Raw genomic sequence first — 20,307 nt, forward strand, 5'->3', positions numbered from 1 at the left:
CAGATGTATGGGAGTATCTGGGCTTAAGCAGACGCAAGGCAAAAGCGTTCAAACCATTTTAATCCAGATTAGGCCCTTAAGTGTTCACTGTTTTCGTCAAGTGGAGTTTGCAGGACATACTGTGGAAAGTCATTGAACTCCAAAAGAAGACACATGACAAGTGAGCTCACTGTGTGGGTGTCTGCTCCAGCCACTTATCCTGCAGACTTCAAAGGGAGTCCTCTCCAGGTCATATTTACTGCTTCTATCATAACCAGAACTTTTGGGGGGTGGGGATGGCCTCAGGTCCTCCTCCCCCCAAACCTCTAGCTTCTAGTACTATCTCCTTTGGGGAGAGGGAGAAAGGAATTGGTGGGGTGGGGGACAGGAGGTGAAGGAAAAGCAGGAGGCCTCTCGGTCTGGACAATGTCGGGGGCAGATCTAAAGCTACTAAAGGAAAAACCAGGTCCCCACGTTCCTCTGCCTAGGGGGGGCAAATGGTGAATGAGCAGACTCATTTTCCCATCTTTTCTTTCATTTACAGCATTTTAATACATATGGAGGAGGAGGATTTGAGGAAGGGAAAGTGTGTTAGAGATTTACTTTGCTGGCTGTAAATAGAACCCAGGGCTTCCAGGTCGGGCTATTAACATTTTAGAAGCAGGGTAGGTGGGTGGAAGCCTACACTTTGAATTGATTAAGGAGGGCAGGGCTTTGTTCAACTTCTTTATCAGCTTCCATCTGGAAGACTTCGATATAAAATGCCCGCCTGTCCCATTAGGACTAGTAGGGAAAACCAGCAGCTGGGTCCTAACTATTTTCAGAGGGAAGGAAGATGTAGGCAGCATCCAACTGTATACATTAGGCAGCCCTAGAAAATGGCAAAAAGTCTGTTAGTCCCATTAATTTTTAAGCAGACCGCAGAGGACTGCTTCATTCTAATAATGAATTATTTGTCTCGTTAAAGAGTGACCATGTTTTATCTGCCAAGTTGAAGTGGCGTTCTTTAAAAAGGGATTCCCTGCTATGGCACCCAACTAAAAAGCAGGACCAACCAGTGTCTGTTCTGAATTAAACGACTTCTTTGGGGGGCAAAGGGCCCCCTTGTCACTGGACAGAGCCAGGTCTGTTCTGGATAAAGTTGTTTCTCCAAGTATAGTTTGAGGGAAGAAAAGACTACACTCCCATTCTATCTCCTCCCCACACCCCACCTCCTAGCATATTGTGGCCTCTCTGTTTAAAACAAACAAACAAATAAAAAAAAACAATTTTATTGATATTTTTATCACTTATATTTCTCAGTGCATACCTCCATGGTCCCTAAAACCATTCTAGGAAGAAAGGATTGTTTTTTGAAGTGGGGAAAGAAACCCAGATAAGCGAAGCTAAATAAAAGATGGAAGTCAGACACTGTATATAGTACTTTATACCCACTGCTACCCCCGAAAAGAAGAGGGGAACTATGCCTTCTCCTATGCCTTCTTTGGTGGCTCTCTTTTCTTTACACTTTTGTACCCCACCCTTTCACCACAGAATCCACCATAGTGCCTTCCTTGCTTAAGAAGCATAGATAGATAGATAATATATATCTACATCTACCTATATACATATATATATATATATATATATATATATATATATACACACATATATATATACATTATATATACATAGAGAGAGAGAGTGAGATTTACCAAGAAAAATAGAAGTCTCTTTCTTCCGGCCTGGAAGCCCCCTCATTCCTCCTACCTAGAAGGGTAAGGCAAAAGAAGGTAGTGTTCAGTGAGTGGCCAGAACTGGGCCAAGATAGGCATGGAAGGAAGGACGCTTAATTATATTGGGGAGGAGGAGATTCCTATCCAGTGCTAACAAGACAGCTGCACCATCTCCTCTGCATGGCAGATACATTTCCAATATTTGCTTCATTCCGTCCCCCTTTGTCCCACCCCCCCAAACAAACTCCAAAAGGAAGACTCCCCACTCTCTTCCGTTTTCCCCATTCATTTACAATCCAAACAGCTCTGGCCCTCGAACAATCGCAGATTGTAAAGTTCAAAATAGACCCCAAGTGGCTGCAAAGTCATCTCAGGGTACAGAATCACTAACAACTTGGGTAATCAGGGAAAGCCTCTGGAGGGGCATGGTGAGTTAAGCCTTGCAGGGCCCAATGGATTCCGAAAGCTGAAGATAAGGAGAGGAAGCCCATTTCAGCATGGGAGATCAGCAGGGGCGGGGCTGGAGGCCAGATTCCTTCCCTGTGGGTGGGGCCAAACCCAGAGATGGAATAGCCTGTCTGCAGAACAGCAAGACATCCTCTTTGGCAGGTCCATAGGCTGTGTGTGGAGGGAGTATGTGGGGAAGCAAGGATAATTAGGTCATAGATCACGGGGTTTAGGGTGGGAAGGACCTCAGGCTATGTAGTCCAGCTCCTTCTTACAGATGAGAATCTCAGTCTGGGGGAGGTGAAGGAATTCGGCTCATTGGCAGGCCTGCCTTCTCCCCTTATACCCAAGGGCCTTTCCAAAGTAGAGCTACCATGGGGCAGCTAGGTGGCACAGTGGATAGAAAACCGGTCCTGAAGTCAGGAGGACCTGAGTTCAAATCCGACCTCAGACCAAACACTTGACACGTACTAGCTATGTGACCCTGGACAAGTCACTTAACCCCAATTGCCTCACACACACACACACACACACACACACACAAACCAACCCAAAACCAAAAAAACAAAAACAAAGTAATGACTGACATTCCTGAGCACTCACCACTCAGCTTCCCTTCACTTCAAGACTCCATATGGCAGACAGATGGTTCCCAAAGCAGGGTCTGACTGTGCCATTCCCCTGCTCAGAAAGAGTCTGGAGCTCTCTATTACCTCTAGGATAAATGCAACCTGCTCTTTGGGATGTTTAAAGCCTTTCATGTTCTGGCCCCTACCTATTCAAGAGGTATGTAGCTTACTGAAATGGGAAGAATGCTGGAGCTGGTGACAGACCCCAGGGGTTGCAATCTTGCCTCCCCCAGACATTGCTGACCGTGTGTTGTAACCCTATGTGATTTGGGACAAATTTCTTCACCTCCCTTGGACTGAGATTCTCATCTGTAAGATGGGGTTGGACTAGATGGCCTTAGGTCCCTCCCCACCCTAAACCCCATGATCCTGTGACCTAATTAGCCTTGCTTCCCCACATAGTCCCTCCACACACATCCTATGGACCAGCCAAAGAGGCCATCTTGCTGTTGTCCAGACTGGCTATTCCATCTCTGGGCTTGGCTCCACCCAGAACGCCTTCCAGGCTTACTTCTGCTTACTGGACTGCTGGGCTGCCTTCCACGCTCCACTCTAGGAGCCTCTTCTATGAGGCTTTTCCTGACCCTCCCTGTTCTCCCAATTGTCGGTGCTCCTCACCCACCACATCCCTTCATTTAATTCATTCAATGTGCATTTATTTGTTTGTTTGTTTGTTTATGTGTTTGTTTGTTAATTTATTTATTTATTTTGTGAGGCAATTGGGTCTTGCCCAGAGTCACACAGCTAGTGAATGTTATGTATCTGAGGCTAGATTTGAACTTAGGTCCTGACTCGAGGGCCGGTGTTCTATCCTCTGTACCACCTAGCTGCCCCTCCATGTGTATTTATAAAGGCCCTACTATGGGTTATGTGCTGGGCATCCAAAGACCAAATAAAGAAGCCTTATTCCCAAGGAGCTTACAAATAACATTTCTATATATTTACCTATCTTGGTATACTGCATGCTCTCCCAGTAGAAAGTAAGCTCTTGGAGGACAAAAGCTGTCTCACAGTTGGCATCCTCAGTACCCAGCACGATACCTGGCTGGTAGTAAACACTTAATAAGTGCTTGTTCATTTGATCGTTCATTCCCTCTCAGGAGCTCCACTTGATGTCCCCAACCAGGAGAGTCCTTTTCCCTCCTGAACCCCCAGGGCACTTGGTCTGCACCTTGCTGGACTCAATGAATAAATAAATGAATGAAAAACATGTATTAATTCCTTGCTTTGTGCCAAGCCCTGTGCTGAAGTGCTGGGGGTAGCAATTCAAAAAAGGCAAATGTGCATTTACTTCTTGCATGTCTTGTATGTGCCTATTTATTTAAATGTTGCCTTCCTTCCCGAGGGCAGGGGCTATTTTGGCCTGTCTGTGGGTCTTCACACACAGTAAGGCTTCACACAGTGTCAGGCTGACAGCAGACACTTAGGAAATATTTGTTGTCTGACTGGCTGACCCAAAGGGCCATGATGGGCAGAGAGAGGAAGTTATTGAGAACTAGAGTGGGGATGATAGAAATAATGTTGATCTGATTCCTGTTCTCTGAGGCAGAAAGCCCCTTAGAGTATTTTCCAGTGTCTTTAGGATTATACTGATTTGGCTACCTGCCTCACCTCCAGCTATTAGACTGGAAGTCCTTGGAGGGCCGAGAATCAGATTTTCTTGATGACTTTCCCACCTACTGGAAAACAGGTTTGTGCAATGAATGAAATGAGACCCTGTGGTCTTAGGCCAGGGGAGAATATAAGGGCCAGAACAAAGCCCAGCTCTCTCTTCTTGTTCCTGCTTTTATTTCCCAATGAAAAAACCTAGCAATCAATTACAAAAAGCCAGGTGGGCCTCCAGGGCTGAAAAAATGACCAGACTTGTCAGAAGATGGAAAAATCAGGCTTATTATATTGGAAATCTCCCCTCAGGCCAATAGTTAATTCCTTCTCCATGAGTATGGATTGCATGGGGAGAGACCCCACCTGCCTCTCCATGCCCACCTGCCTCTCCATGCCCACCTGCCTGCCAGGGTTCTTTTTATGTCTCCTTTCACTAAGAGTTCTTTGCTTATCGTTTTTATAACTGCTTCTGAAATAAGTATTTGGCTGGTTATTGATTCCACTTCTCCAGAGGAATGCTTTTTTTTTTGTGGGTATTATTTTATAGCTAGCAACAAATGCCCTTGAATACAGTCCTGCTCCAAGGAGGCCATGTGAGCTTTCCTTATAATCTCATTTCATTTGGGTTTTCTCTGTGTAATATATTTTATAGATAACTATCATGCTATTATAGTATATTACAATGATTTCTACAGCATTTTATAACTGGAGACTTCTCTGGGAACATGAATCAGGGAGTCGAAGCTCACCAACTCCCCTCCCTGGCATTTCTGTGGCATCGATTTTTTGTTGGATTTTGATTTTGGGTAGTGGAAAGAGAACCTGGCCAGAAATTAGGAGTCCAGACCTGAATTCTAGACTATTGGCTCTTTATTCTTCCTGTGGTTATGGGCAGATTTTTTCTTCTTGCTGACCTCATCTCTCAAGTGAGGACAGTGGGGAAGAATGCCCTATCCTCAAGCTAGCTCTCTCCAGCTCTCAAATTCCATGACTGGACTAGAATGAAGAAGGAATGGGCTAGAATTGTCTGCAGGCTTATTTTATTATTTGGACCAAATGACTGAGGGAAGGCTGGAGAAATATTAAGAGAATGTCCCAAAATTTTAGTCACTGACCTCCTAGCTCCACCAGGATACAGGAGGCCAGAGACCCAGAATGTCTCAGCACAAAGACACCCCTGGAATCATTTAATGCACTCTCCTTCTTCGACAGGTATAAACTGAGGTCCAGAGAGAGAGGAAGTGCACTGGCAGCTTGACTGTAAACTCCTCCAGACTGGGGGCTGCTGTCTTTTTTGTCCTTGCATCCTTAGCTTGGTCCTGGCACAACGTGCATGTTGCCTCATCAGAAGTCACAGGTGGCCCCTAGCCCACCCCCTCATCCCCTGTAGTCCCCTTGTAGTAATAGCGCCTCCATATTTATACATTCGGGATTTTCAGAATGAATTATTCGCATTCTTCTGCCTGTTGGTTGCACAAACTCTTCACAAAATCTGTTTGGTATTTGTTACAGGCATTCGTGGGAGAGAAGAATGGAAAATCTTTGTGGGATGAAGCCAAGGCTGTTACGAAGGCCACATGCATTACAGCTTCACGGGATTTTAGGGTTGCAAAGATGCTGAGCAGCCATGTGGTCTAACCGAGACCAGGACAGAATCCCCACTACAATATACACCACAAGGGGTCCTTCAGCCTTTGCTGGAAGCCTTCGGACCTCCCTGAGCAGAATGTTTCCTCTCTGAACCTAAAACATAACCGGGCCTCGGCAGCTTCCAATTGCTCCAAGTTCTGGGCCCTGGGGCCAATCAGAAGACGTTTGATTGGCTCTAGAGCCAGGGAAGACCTTACATAATATCTTGAATTTAGAACTCGAAGAGGCCTTGACGGGCACTCAGTGTCACTCATCTTAGAGACTAAGAAAGCAAGCCTGGACAGTCTTGTCCAGATCATAGAGGAGTAAGGGGCGGAGCTAGGTTTTGACCCTCAGTCCCCCCAGCCGCTTCCAGAGCCACTGTTCTTTTCTAGAAACCAGATCATTCTGCCGTCGGAGAAACTGAAGGCCAGAGATAGGCAGCGACTTGCCCGTGGGCGCCCGCTCCAGTTACCGCTTTGTCTCCCGGACACCCAGAAGCCTCCCACCGCGGGCCACTTCCAAGACCTCTTGCAAAAGATGGTTCATCAACTCGCTTTCCCCACAAGGGCTTGGGCGCCAGTTTCGACTCCTGGCCAAGAGAGGAGAAATAAGGTTTCCGCTCATCCCCCTCGGGAAGGGAAACATTATTTCCAGTGGAGCCTGGGAGTTCGCACCACTCCCCGGCCGATTGCAAAGGCCTGGAGGTGGGCGGGCCCCCCGGTCCTGCCTCTCAGCCCCGGCCCAGGGGAGAGGGCGGGGCCCTCGTGACGTGGGCGGATTCGAATCCCGCCGCCCCGCCCCCCAGCCCCCATCGGGGTTCTATTCCCCGCCCGCGCGCCCGCCTGGCTCCTCCCCAACCCTGCCCAGCAGGGTTCAGCCCGGCGGAGGAGCTGAGACGGACCCAGACAGGAGCGCGCGCGCACGGTGCGAGCGCCCCAGCCCGGGCTGCCAACCTCCTATCCCGGAACGGGACTCGCTCGGTCGCAGCTCCCCTCACACCCTCGTCGCCCGGCCGGATCCTGCTGGGCACGGGCGGCTAAGCGGCCACCTCGCCCGCTGCTGCTGCTGTGGCGTTCCCGGCGATTCGTCAGGGCTCCTTGGCCCGAGCAGCCCCAGCGGCGGCCCCAGGAGAGCAGACACTATGGGAACGAGGTAGGCTCACTCACAGGCTTGTGGGAACCCGACACGCTTTTCCCTTGGGGGCTCCTGCGGGCTCTCCCGGGCCGCTGGATGTGGACACTAACCTTTCTCCCAAGGGGCCCCTGATTCCTGGCTGCAGCCTGCAGATGCCCGAACCCGGCTCCTTGGGTGTCCTGGACGTTTCTAGCACTGCCTGCCCCTGACCGCGAGCACCCCCCCCCCGCACGCTGTTCCCCACACTTTCCTGCTGCTCCGATCCCTCTCTGTTTCCTCGAGGCGCCTGTCGCCGTGGGGTCGGTTTGCCAGCGTTGGGAGCGGAGCCTCGTCTACCATCGCGCCCCTACTTTTTGCTCGTGTAGGCGCTGCTGGCCACTCGGTTTGGTGTTCTCCTGCCCTCAGGTGGGCGCCGTATGAGTACGGGCTGGGGATGAGAGGGGAGCTTTGCCGGCCGGAGTGCTAGGTTGGTGGGGATAGTGTAGTGCCTGCGGCTCGTGGACCCCAAAAGAAGGCGTCCAGCCAGGGCCACGGGCTCAGGTTAGCGCTAAGAAAGAGGAGATGGGACCGGATTGGAATAGGGGATTTTCCCAGGCACCCAGTGAAGGTGGCTGGAACTTGAGTGGCGGCGACCACACACACACACACACACACACACACACACACACACACACACACACACTCGAACAGTAACATTCAGACACAACACAAACACTTAACACTAACTCACACACTCACACTCTCTGGCCCGGTCTCTTCGGGTGGGAGGGGACAGTGACCCAAGCATCCAGGGATAGCAGCACCCACGCACACTGGCACGCAGGGAAGCTCCTTGTCATCGTCCTGGCTTTCTGCCGCTTCGCTCCCAGCGCACTGCTCCTTGGCTGCTTGGGTAATTGCGGGTAATGGAGGTCCCCGGGTGCCCCTGGAGCGGCGCTGCACTCAGCCTTCACCCCAAAAGAGCAGGAGGCGGTCTCCCTGCTTAGAGCAGGACCTCCCACCTCCTGCCTGCCTTAGGGCTGCCCTGCTTTGCGTTTGCGTTGTTGGAGTCTGTGGCTGGGGCCAGAGGAGAGGGCTTGGGGCCCCGAGGTGCTCTCTGGGAACTTTCCCAGGCCTCACTCGGACTCTTTCCGAGGCTTCTGTAGTGCCCCGCGATGGCTTTTCAGGTGGGAGACTGACCACCTCGGGTAGATCGCTTTTCTGTTCTTAAGGCTGAACCAGCAGCTGGGCAGACGAGAGCGCCAGGAGTGCCTTTGCCAGTCTGCTCATGGACCGAAAATGAACAGGCAGGGAGCTGTAGCCCTGGCAAAGTTAATGCTTTTAGCTACTTCTTGTGGCTTGCTCACCTTTCCTTGGATTTTCACAATCGTTTTCAGCTTTAGCTAGAGCAGGGCTAACTGTCTGTGGAGGTGGACTGCGGGGGTGTGTGTGTGTGTGCGTGTGCGTGTGCGCGCCCACTGAGGAAGCTCCCTACCCTTTTTCCATTTGGCTTCTCCATCCCAGCAGGGAAGGTGAGAAGGTGAGAGCCATGCCCTCTTTGGGAGTCCTTTGCAGCCAGGATGACATGGTCTGAAGAAGAGAGGTGGCGGTCTAGGTGACTTGCTCAGAATTATTAGTGAAAACAGTGGGCTGTCTGCTTTCAAACCTGCTTTCATTGTAACCTTGTGGTACCAGGAGAACCTGACCACGGTAGACTTGGGGAGGCTTGTTGTGAGGGAAGGCTCATTCTCTCCTCTGTCCTTCCCTCCACAAGTGCCTTACAATCATGACTAAAATAAACCTTGAGCTTTCCTGAAAGGCTCAGCTAATCCTGACCACCCAGTACTGGGAAGCAGGCTTGTACGTATTGCTGTGCTGTGCCCCTAACATGGACAATACTGATAGCAGCTGACTGCTCTAAAGTATTTAAGTGCTGAGCGCCTAAGGTATTGCAGAGGAGAAAACGGAGATGAAAACGAAGGCTCCCAGAGCTTTTAAGTGACTTCCTCAGGGTCACAAAACTAGTAGGTGCCTGAAGCACTCTTGGCTGACCGATCTTTGAATCCAGCTCTTAGTTAAGGAGTGCTACCTGCCAGGGAAGGCAGCCTGGGTGTGCTAGAGAGAGGACCACCCCTCCTTGAGATTCCCCTGGCCCTTAGGGAGCTTAGCTGTCCTCCTAGTGAGCGCTAGGCCTGCTTTTACACTCCAAGAGGTCAGGAGGCTTTTCCTAAGGCTCCTATAAAAAAATAATGAATGGTTGGGGAAGCATTTGGAGGTACATTAGCCAGGGGGAGCTACTACTTAAATGCACACTGTGGACCAGAGGTTGGCATAGATAGACACAAAACCAGGGCCTGGCGCTGGCTCTGCAGAAGGAACCACGACTGGAGGTCTGGGGTTGGGGCAGGGGCAGGCTAAAAGGTCCATTATTTGGGGGCAAGGAGTAAGTTTTTCAGAAAATGAGGTTTCCGAAAGGGGAGAGGATGATGCCCAGATCTCTGGTTTATCAGCAAAGGAAGAAATATGGATTAGGTGGGGGGAGGGGCAGAGAAGCTCTCCCAATATATAAACACAGAAACTGCCCTGGATTGCCGGCCCCTGTGCCTCCTGATGGGAGGAATGTGAGAACAATTAGTCCTCAGCTGCAGATTGGCTCCCAGACTGATAAAGCTTGGCTTCCTAGGGGTTTGCTTTATGGCTGACTTGTTTACGAAATGAACAATAGATTCGTGAGGCCTGATGGGGGCTGGGGGCCCGGTCAGGGAAGCTGTCCCTAGCCTGAGGTGGCCATGGGTCCCTAAGTCCTATGATTTTGTGTGTGTGTGTGTGTGTGTGTGTGTGTGTGTGTGTGTGTGTGTGTGTGTGTGTATGTAAGAGAGAGAGAGAGAGAGAGAGAGAGAGAGAGAAGGCTGTATAAAGGGGCAGACTTCCTTCTGTCTGCGGGGAGTCAAAGCCAGTGGCTGGTCTGTGACAGTGCATACAGGGCTATTGTTTACTCCAGCCTCCGGAAAATCCTTTTTAAAAACGTTGACTGGCCCTTTAAAAGGGCTGGAGAATGCCAGCCCACTCCTGGAGAATAGGGGGAGGTTTCATTCTTTGTCACTACATTTCTCAGTCAATCAATCAATAAACTGCTTAGCACAGTGCCTGGCACATAGTAGGTGCTTAATAAGTCCTGTGGATCTGGAAGGGAATCAACCCCTTCATTTTACAGTTGGGGAAACTGAGGCCCAGAGAGATTGGTCTAGGGTCACACAGGCAGTAAGTGGCAAACCAGAATTCAAAACTAGGGTCCAGGATTTGAAAACTTGCTCTCATAAAAGTTAAACTCTCAGATTTCCTATGGGGGGAAAATTCATTTTTTAAAGAATCAGCTTCCACAAAAGAAGACACGGTCCCTGTTCATGGGGGAGTCTGCTCCCTGTCTGTCACTTCTGCACTGCCCACCAGGCCCAGATGACCTTTGGAAGTGGGAGCTGCCTCACTGAGTAGATGAATAACTGTTTAAGGCCCCAAGGTCCTTTAGTCCAGCTTGTGTCAGAGCAGACAGAAGCTGCTATTGTGTGTAAATGCCCTAATCTCTCTGCTTTCTGGATGTGCGGTTGTTTCCTGGAGAGAGACTCCTTTGTGACTGGTCAGTCAGTTGTGGCCGATTTTGGTGGCCTCACTAGGGGTTTTGTCGGCAGAGATGCTAGAGTGGTTTGCCATTTCGTTCTCCAGCTCATCTGACAGATGAGAAAACGGAGGCAAATAGGGTGAAGTGACTTGCTCAGGGTCACACAGCTAGTAAATGTCTGAGGCAAGATTTGAACTCAGGGCTTCCTGACTGGAGGCCAGGCGCTCTAACCGCTGTGCCATTAGCTGCCCACAAAATTTAGTCTAGACATCTGGAAATGCTTCCCAAGAATCAGAGCTGTCCAGGAGTAAAATGGGCTAACTCTGGAGGTGGTCATTGGCTCCTCGTTGGAGGCTGACCAACCACTCAATGGGTTCAGCCATAAAGGCCTCTTTCCATTCCAAACACTTCCATTCTTTGACTCCACCAGTTGCATGTTGGAGAATGGAATCTACTGTGTGTTTCTCTTCTTCCCTGTTCTAGGTCAGAGAAGCCATAGAGGGTCAGGAACAGCCTTAGTATCTACCCTCTTTACTGAATAGTTACTTGGCCATATTAAAAAGGATCTAAAAGGTTTGTGAGAACAATGAACCCAATTCCCTGAGGCCCCAAGTGACTTCCTTATTAGAAGCTTCCCTGTGTCTCTGCTACCACTCATTAGGGGTTGCATCTATGTAGGCTGTGGCGCCAAAGAATTCCGGTAACGGCTCTCTTCATGGAGAGAATGGGGATGCTGCCCTAATGGCTGGGGCGTCGGTCTACCCAGACTGTGCGGGAGGTGTGGGCTGGCCCTTCAGGCCCGGGGTGCCTGTGGATTTCAGCAGAAGCTGCTTCTAGCCTCTCTGTGTATACAGGGTCTTTGTCCTGGATTCTGATCCATGGCCAATTGAGACGTGATATTGGGGAAAGCATCTTAGCAGAGAGATCCCACGGTGAAATGGGCTTTTCATGGGGGACACCCTTTGTGGTGTGCCTTAGGCAAATAGAGGCTGCAATCACATTGGTAAGGGATGGGATGGAGTGATATCTTCCACCGGTACACATTAGTGTAGGTGACTTCCTGCTCTGAGATGCTGAGATCATATCGAGGTTGGCTTGGAAAACAAGATCCCCTTTTGCATTATTAAAAATTAATAGAATTATAAGTGAGGCTCTGAGCATGTTTCCTAGCTCAGCTTAGCCCATATCTGTGCAATGGGTGCTAGAGTCTAACACAACTCACTGTTTTGATCAGATCTTCTCTAATTCAGCCTTACTAAGTAGACATGTACGCACTAGTATGACTCAGTGAAATAGTGTGTTTTGCATTTATCCTTCTAAGGTCTTATTTTTTGTGGCCTCTTTGTGGTCCAGGAACTATTTTGTTTTAGAATGTTTTGTTTTATGTTCTTCTTCCCCCCTCCCCGTTATCATCTTCTCAGGATTCTCCCACTCCAATAAACTCTCCATTTTGTACTGTAAGGACAGTCAAGCAAAGTCAAGCCTATCTAGGGGCACCTCGGAAAATGCCACCTCTGTGCCAAAAGGGGTGGCGTGTTTTCTCCATCAGCTCCCAGAAGGCGTGACTGGACACTGAGCAGAGTTCTCAGGTCCTACAAGTAGTGAAGAAAGTCTTCCCTTTACCTTGGGAAGGGGGTTCTTATGCAAATCATTCCCAGATTCTACCTACTTCTCTCCAGTCAGTGTATACAAGTCTTCCCAAGTTTCTCCTAAATTATCCCTTTGGTCATTTCTTGTAGTGCAGCAATATTCACTCACACATCTCATGTTCAGGCCATCCCCCTGTGGATGGGCAGTGAGTGGGCTTCAGGTCTTTGCTTTTACAAAAAGAGTCACTGCTATAAATAATTTTTATTGATATGGTGGTTTTCCTTCAGTCTTTGACTTCTTGGTGGCTGCATACTCATTAACAAAGAGCAAGTACACTGTAATGATGTTTCTAGCTTTTTTTGTCTGTCTAGATTTTTTTAAAAATATTTTTTAATGGAAATACAGATTTATCATGTCTATGTGCACAGTGATAGTTCTAATTTGTGTTGTTCAGTCATTTCCGACACTTTGTGACCCGATTTGGGGTTTTATTGGCAAGGATACTAGAGTGGTTTGCCATTTCCTTCTCTAGCTCATTTGACAGATGAGGAAACTGAGGCAAACAGGGTTAACTTGAGGCTAGGAACTTTATCTACTAGGCCACCTAACTGACGTCTTTTCTCCTTGGTCTTCCAAGGATAAGTGTCTGAGGCCTAATTTGAACTCAAGAAGATGAGTCTTCCTGATTCCAGGCCAGGCGCACTGATTTCATTAGTGTGGGGAACTTCTGGTATTGAAAATCCCTTCAGTGTGGAGGATCCCCAGCCTTTTTAGGGAGTGCCTTGGAGGCCGTGGGAGTTAACCGACTTGCTCAGTGATCCGACTGCATCTGTGTCCAAGGGAGGCTCCTGAATTTCTTTATCCTGTATGTAAACCAAGCTGCCTTTTAACTCCTGGGGAGGAGATGCCGCAGTGCCTGGAGCCTGGGCCTAGAGGCGAAATCTGTTTGCCTCTGGGCAAGCTGCTGAACACAGTTTCCTCATCTGTAAAATGGGGATGATAATTGCAGCTATTTTCCAGAGTTGTTGCGAAAATCAAATGAAGTAATATTTGTAAAGCATGCTGCAGATCTTAAAACGCTACATAGCAAAGTTAGCTATTGTTATTATCATCATTATTATCATAATAAAATAATTGCAAATTGCTTTGTAGAACAGTTGGACCAATTCACAGTTCTACTAACTTCTCCCGCTGGCACCTCCTTCCAGAATACTACAGTTACCCCTTCTACATTGCTACTTTCCCCATCTCCCTCTCGATATCGTAGGTCAGCACAAGAAATTACTGTAGTATTTCGTACTTTTAAAACTTCTTTTTCATATGACATTTTTATTTAGCATTGACCTACATATAGCTTATGACCAAATACCTAACCCAAATTTTACAATAAGGTACTGTAAGCACCCCATAAAAGAAAAAGAAAAAAAAATCAGACTTCTCAGGTAGGAAGGGAGGGCCAAAAAATTTTATATAGATTTTCCAGATGATGGGGGAGCCACGCCCCTAACCCTTTCTCCATGCGGAAGATACAACTATATTTTTGTCTTTTGGCAATCTGGCTGCCAGGCCAAATTTCAGAGTTACTTATATTCTCTTAGAGTTTTAACTGAATAATCTCCAGAGGATATCTACAGAGAGAATGGGAGAATTGATGCGATCTGTGCTTTTGTAGGTATATACAGCCCAACTCACCACACCCTTAACTGCAGAACTTTGTTCACTGGGTCCAAATGGCCGACTGGCTTGTGGTTGTATGGGCGGTATGTCAGAGGTCCGACTGGAACCCAGGCTTTCCTCACACTTAAATCCTGTGCCCTATTCACCATACTACATCGCCTCTCCGTCCTCTGATACGCTCACAAAACCCCTGGTAAAGTACATAGCCATAAACCCAAAGTCAGCAACTTAGTATCTGGGTAACTCTGGATGAGTCACTTGAATGCCTGAGGCCTCAGTTTCTGTTTCTACAAGATGGAGAAGTTGATAATATCTCAGCTCCCTTCTTGTGCTGGGTGGCTTTATGGAATGGAAGCTCCCTGCGGCCAGGGGCTGGTGAGCATTAAAGGGTTTTTTTTGGTCTTTGTATCACTAGTGCTTAGCCCAGTGCAGGGCAAGTAGTCAGCACTTGAGAAGTGCTTATGGGATTAGATCTTAACAGTGAGGAGGGAGCATGAAAGAAGAGTGAAGTGAACAGTGGCCCTGGGGCTTTTTGCTAAAACCTGCAGTGAAGAATATCCAGTTATGTTCTAGATCAAATGCAACCCAGTTAAATGGAGAAAAAAAAGAAAAAAGATGAGAACAGGAATTGTGTCCCTGGGTGTCAGTTATTCTGCCCCTAGCAGCCAGTCCATTGGACAAAACCAAACAGGTGCCCCATAAAGGTTTGCAAAATGACTGTTGAATCTGGTTACTTGGGCTTTTTTTGTTTTTGGTTCCTTTTCATCATGAGAATATAGGGAGACCAAGGAGAAAAGACATCAGTTAGGTGGCCTAGTGGATCAAGTTCCTAACCTCAAGTCAGGAAGACTCACCTTCAGGAATTCAAATCGAGCCTCACACATTTACTAGCTGTGTGACCCTGGGCAAGTCATTTTATACTGTTTGCCTCAGTTTCCTCATATGTCAAATGAGGTGGAGAAGGAAACAGCAAACCACTCCAGTATCTCTGCCAAGAAAACCCCTTATGGAGTCAGGAAGAGTCAGACAGAACTGAAGGACTACATAACAGCAAAGCAGAAAAGCTTCCCTTTGGCAGATCTGACAGAGGGAGATGCTTTCAGGATGTTCTGTCCTCAGATGGTCCTGTGGCCTCATTGATCCTTGTCTCTCCCCAATACAGATTTGACGATTCCATATCTTAGCCTCTTGTGGGATTCTTGCCCACCTCCTCCCACTTCTACGTAAGACATTTAAACAAATGCTTTATCAGGGTTCGGAAGCTACCTTCTAGATCCGCTAATACTTGGTGGATACCAGTGTTACACTTCTGTTTGGCCTCCCAGGATCACAAATTTGGAGCTGGAGAGGACCCTAGAATTTAGCTCATGTTTTCTAGACTATTTTAATTTTTTCAAAGTCCTGTATTATATATCATTCGATTCTCACAACCACCTTTGAGGTAGGTGCTATTATTATCCTCATTTTACAGATGGGGAAATTGAGTCTGCAAGAGATCAAGTGACTTTGACATACCTAGAGAATGTCTGAGGCAAGATTTTAACTCATGGTTCCCTGACTCCCAAATCTTACGCTCTATCCATTGTACGACTCAGCTGCCAATGACCTTATTTTACACAGGGGGACACTGAGGTCACAGAGGTAGGAACTGGCAGTGCTGGAATTGTGATTTTCTGACACCAAATCTAGAGTCCTTTTTGCCATCTCACAGCCCTGCCCTTTCTTCCTTCTGACCAGATAAGACCCCACAACAGTGGTACCTTTGGGCTTTTCCCTTACCACTGATGATCACCTAAACATTCTCCGCCATGCTTTACTGCTCCAGTTTATGGAGCAGTTTATGGATTTCCATCCTAGGATGTATCTGGGGATGCTGTGCTACTCCCCTGTCTTACAGCCCTTTCATCTAGTCCCTATGTGATTGGGACATTCACTGCTGTATTCCAGGCATGAGTCAGCTAACAAATGTCCATATCTGTATCCTTTGGGATAAAATTCCTTCTCCTTGGGTTGACTTGGATAATCAAGAGCCCTAAGTCCTAGATGAGGATGGTTTTCTAAAATGATGAGCAGGGAAGCATTGTGAAGTACCATTTATCCTGCTCGGTGCCCCATCAGAGACTGGGGCTGAGGAATATATGGGACTAGATAAACAGTAGAGCTGACACTGAGCTGATTTTCTTGTAGAAGTGACACCCATATTCTCCTGTTGAATGGGGAAAATCCTGATCTGGGAAATGAGCATGTTTTATCTAAGGCCAGGCCTTCCCTAGAGCAATGCAATAACTGGTTTGGTGCCACCCAGCAAATGGATGAGGCGCTGCTGGTGATAGAAGAATACAAGTCAGATATCTCCTGTGTCTAAGAGCTTATGTTGCCTGCAGATCAGGACACTGCTCACAGATGGACAAGTACAAAGTTATCTGCAGAGTGATTTCAAGGGGGAAGAACAGGGCAGCAGCTCTGGGGCTTAGCTGAACGGGCAACTGAGGGCCTTCAAGGGAGTGAGGAGAGGCTGTGTTGTTCCAGGAATGAGAGAGAGAGCCCATGCAAAGGCCGGCTGGTGGGAGGTGTGGGGGCCTTCCAGAGGGGAAGCGTTGCCCCTCCCAGTGTGTGTAAAGGGCTTTGTCCTCCATGCTACCCTGAGAGGGGTAGGTGGCATAAGTGTTATCTGTCTTCATAGAGGAAGGATGAAACCAAACTAGGAGAAGGGAAATGAGTCATCTCTGCAGTCCTGCACCCAGGGCGTCCCAACAGCCTGTGTCAGAGCTGGGCCCAGAGCTTGTGCTCTTGGGCATGGACAGCTTGGGGCCTGCGCCAGCCAGCTGCAGGGGGAGGGCTGGATTAGAGGCACCTTGGACCACCCATGCAGAGAGCCCTGCCTGCTTGACTCTGTGTCCCTCTCCAAGCTTTCTGTCTGCAGAGCAAGAGGAGAGAAAGTCACTGGTATTCTGTAAGCAAACAGTTGCCACAGCTAAGGTTTGGGTTCTGGCCCTGAACCTCCTGAATGGGCCTTTTGAATAGCTCCTTCAGTGAGCACCTGTACCGTCAAGGTTTGCCAAGCACCTTTCGTGTATCGCCTCCAGACCCTGTCTGCTGGCAGTAAGGAGTCTCTGTGTTCAAATCCTGCCTCAGATGTGTTTCAGCTGTGTGACCCTGGGCACATTTCTTCACCTGGCTGGGCCCAAGTTTTCTCATATATGAAAGGGTTTGTGGCACCTCTGGAGGGTTTTTAGCTTTATCAGGATCTGATATAATGGGGAGATTCCTGGGTTTTCATCCAAGCTCTGTTTTTCACCTCCCTCTGCAGGAGTTGGGGTGAGGACCCCCAACTCTGGGCTTTCTTCACCTGTGGAGGATGAGAGGGTTGAGGATGGCTCCTGAGCCTCCATCTGCCCCTGCCCCCATTCTACCTATCTGTGGTCCTGGGTTTCTATATGAACTGGGTGAAATCAGTGTCATTCAACTAGGCTTTGTGATGGAAGAAGGGTGCCATCAATAAACGGAGGCTCAGATTCTGCTGCAGAAGAAAAGATCCTAGTGAATGACACTGGGGAGAGGAGATGGTAAAACATCTCTAATTCAGGCGTGTGGGGATTGTTTGGAGAAATAGGGGCTGCTTAGTCTGGAGAAGTAAGCGTCATGGTGAAGCACGTAGGGAGCCATCGGAAGACCTGGGCTCAAGGGTTCAGGTCCTACCTCTGACATACACCGGCTGGAGGACTTGGGGTGGGTGGAGGGATGGGCAGGATGGGAAGGGGAGTCTCTGCTTCTCAGTAATCCGGGCAGTCTATGCACTTGCTAAGTAGAAATTCATTTGCAAGTCAGGTTTTCTGTCCTCCTGACCTCATGGGTCCTCTTGTAGAACACCACAATAACAATGAAGCAGTTACCAATAGATTGGAGGGTGGGGATGAGGCCTTTTCTTACTGGGAGCATTATACTGAGCCTAGGTCTAAGTTGTCCCCTCCCCAAAAATATCGTAGAGAGGAGAAAACTGGGAGATCGTGGTTACCTACCAATTTCTGAAGATCAGTCATGTGGAAAGAGTGGGCTTATTCTGCTATCTGGGAACAACTGGGGCGGATTTAGATTTGGGAAGAAAACCTTCCCTCAAATGAAAACTATTTAGAAGTGGGATGGGCTGCCTCTAGAGGGAGTGAGCTCCCTGTCACCAGATAGATGCTTAGGAGGTCCCTTTCTTCCAACTCTGGCGTTCTATGATAGTGATTCTCTGAAACCCATTTTTCTTTGATCATTTTTGAATTCTTAGGATAATAGGATTTTGAATTGGAAAGAGCCTTTCATTAAGATTGTCACTTCCAATCCTTTATTTTTGTGGAGAAGGAAGCTTAGACCCCAGCAGGGAAAGCAATTCAATAACTTAAGGTCATTGTCAAGCCTTAGGCTCATTTGGGGAAAGCTTGATTTCTATTATTCTAATTCTAGGAAATTCCCATTCGAGAAATGAAGGAAAGCCTTGGGTTCAGGTCCAGACTGCTGCAGTTTCCCGGGTACAGTTGGGGGGAGCCCCAAGGGAGGGGTATGAAGGTGGGCGGGCTGGGCTTAAATCTGGCTTCTGCCCCTTCTCTGGGTGACCTTGAACAATTAACTTGCTACCTGCTAAAATGAAGGAGTCAGAGACTTTGAGATCCAGAGTCCTGCCAGTTGTGACCCTCTGATGGGGTCTCTCCAAATATTCGAATGGGAGGCATAACTTCCTCTGCACCACTTCCTGAGAGTCTTCTTGCCAGAGAGGCTAGAAAGCCAGCCTGGAAAGCCGGGGTTCAAGCCCCTCTCCTGTCAAGGTAATGCAAGTCAGCCACAAGCAGTAAAGCACCTGCTGTGTTCTAGGGACGGAGCTTAGTGCCCCAAAGAAATGCTAAGAATCCTTGCCCTCAAGGAGCTCCCATTTTAGTAGAAGAAGCAACATGCAAACAGCTCGGTAGAAGCCAGATCTATACAGGATAAACTGGGTTAGCCTCTGAGGGAACTCGCATTAAAGGGGACAGGAAACAGCTCTTTGGCAGAAAGTGGCGTTTTAGTCGAGATTGAGGTGAGAGAAGCCCAGAGAGGGAGAGGAAGAGGGAAGGAGTCTCAGGTAGGGGGGATGGCAAGTGAAAATGTCTGCAGTCTGGAGATGGCATCACTTGTGCACAGAATGGCCAAAAGGCCGGGTAACTGGGGAATTTTGTTTCTTCTCTGTGGGGAAGGGATAGTAAAGTATAAGTAGACTGAAAAGGGAGGAAGGGACCGAGTTATGAAAGCCGAAAAGAGGAATTGCTCTTTAATCTTGGAGGTGACGGAGAGTCCTTGGAGTTGCCTGAAGTGGGGGATAACCTAGTAGAAGGATGCTTTTGCTGACACTTTGATCATCCTTCTGGCTGTGTGACCCTGGGCAAATAATTTAACTCTTCAGGGCCCTAGGCAGCTCTTTGAGACTGTACCTGAGTTGGGTATCAGTGAAAATATTGGGCCAGGCCCCCTTTCCATTTTCATGGAAGCCCTAAGGGAATCTGAAGGGTCCTTCTAAGGGAAGGGAGGCCTTTGGGTCACTTCTTCACAAATGAAAGGACCAAGGTTGGAGGACTGGAGTGCTGGGTCCTCCCAGGCCAGGGCTTTGAGGAAGGCAGAGGAAGGCTTGGGGGGCTCCTTCCTCCAAGTCAGCCATGGAGTTTTCTTGGCTGTTCTGACGTGATTTCTAGGCATATATTTTAAATCAACACTTCAGTCTTTGAGAAATAATCTTTGATGTTGGAGGCACATTTAGCCCTTTGTTTACATTTTGTTTTGCTCTTTCTTAAGTATGGAGTTCGTATTTGACAGCACGCCTATTTTTTCCGAGATTTTCATGGTGATCTAATAGGCGGCATCCCAAAGTTAGCGGCCCATTGTGAATGGAGGTAACTTAATTCCAGGGAGGTTTCATGGAGCTGGGAGCTGCAGAGCCATCCATCATAGCCCTGTAATCGTCCTCCCTGAGAAACACAGCAAGATGAGCCGGGGACCGACACAGGCCGGAAAATGAGTCCTAAGAAGTCTCTGCAGTGTCGGCTCCAATCTAGGTCCAGATAGCCAAGGATAGTCGATTCAAGTTAGAAAAGGCCTTAGGGGCTTCGTAATCCAATGCCCTCATTTGACTGGGGGGGGGGGGCGGAACAAGCCTGAGAAAATCTCCCCCAAGGTCACCCAGTTAATAAGGGACAGAGCAGGATTCACACCCAGATCCTGTCTCCAAATCTTTTCCCATTGTACTCACCATAGTCCCTGAAGGCAGGAATTTTTACACATACATACATATGTG

At 48.3% G+C, this 20,307-nt stretch overlaps 1 protein-coding gene across 3 annotated transcripts in view; it reads left to right on the forward strand.

The window, feature by feature from the left end:
- The first annotated feature begins 6,870 nt into the window (after window positions 1-6,870).
- SH3BP4 (SH3 domain binding protein 4) overlaps window positions 6,871-20,307 on the forward strand; it is a 127,915-nt gene continuing 114,478 nt past the window's right edge. For 2 of the 3 annotated variants that reach the window (XM_020974923.2, XM_020974925.2), the window contains exon 1: window positions 6,875-7,159. The gene's annotated coding sequence lies outside the window, so the exon portion shown is untranslated. Of the gene's footprint in view, window positions 7,160-20,307 lie in introns of all 3 variants that reach the window. The other variant, XR_013486767.1, reaches the window with a different exon arrangement.

The sequence above is a fragment of the Phascolarctos cinereus genome, unplaced genomic scaffold (genome assembly GCF_003287225.1).
Source record: "Phascolarctos cinereus isolate Bilbo 61053 unplaced genomic scaffold, phaCin_HiC Scaffold_5;HRSCAF=322, whole genome shotgun sequence".
Classification (NCBI taxonomy): domain Eukaryota; kingdom Metazoa; phylum Chordata; class Mammalia; order Diprotodontia; family Phascolarctidae; genus Phascolarctos; species Phascolarctos cinereus.